The following is a 792-nucleotide window of genomic DNA, read 5'->3' on the forward strand; positions in this document are numbered from 1 at the left end:
GAGAGAGAGAGAGAGAGCACATATGGAGGTCAGAGGACAGTTTGTGGAACTATTTAAGTTCACAGGATGATGGCAACAAGCACCTTTACCTCCTGAGCTATCTTGCCAGTTCTTATATTTATATTCCAAACATATGTAATTATTTATATAAGATGTTAACAACTTTTAAATAGATTAATTAATTCACTTATTTTGTGTGTGTGAGTTCATGTGTGTGTGTTCACATGCATATGTATGTATGTATGTATGCATGCAGAGACCAGAGGGCAATATCTGGTGTCATCTTAGGGAGGGCTGTCTACTTCTAATTGGCCCGAAGCTCATCAATTAGGCTAGTTGTGCTGGCCAGTGGGCTCCTATGGATGTGCTTCTCTTTGCCTGGGATAATGAACATGTGCCATCATTGCCAGCATTTAGTGGGTTCTGTGGATCAAACTTGTGGCAATCCTCTTGCTTCAGTCTTCTAAATGCTGATAAAACAGGCATGAGGTACCATGCCTAGTCATAATCATATATTTTAACAAATACTCAACCAACTTTCATTCAGGTTCCCTGGAGCCTTTTCCTGGAATAGACTTAATCTTGGCCTATTGACTCCAGTTTAACAGAGTTGAAGTTTATTGAGAATCCATCTGCTTGATACATCCTGTCCCACCCTTGCTTTTCTATCAAGATCCTAACCCTCTCAATTTGTATACGAGTTATTAGTTTATTACAAAAAAAATCTTATGATATCAGTGTAGAAAGTCTATCCTTGCCTTTGATATTTAATCAAATTCCACTTAATAACTT

Source organism: Mastomys coucha, chromosome X (genome assembly GCF_008632895.1).
Source record: "Mastomys coucha isolate ucsf_1 chromosome X, UCSF_Mcou_1, whole genome shotgun sequence".
NCBI lineage: Eukaryota > Metazoa > Chordata > Mammalia > Rodentia > Muridae > Mastomys > Mastomys coucha.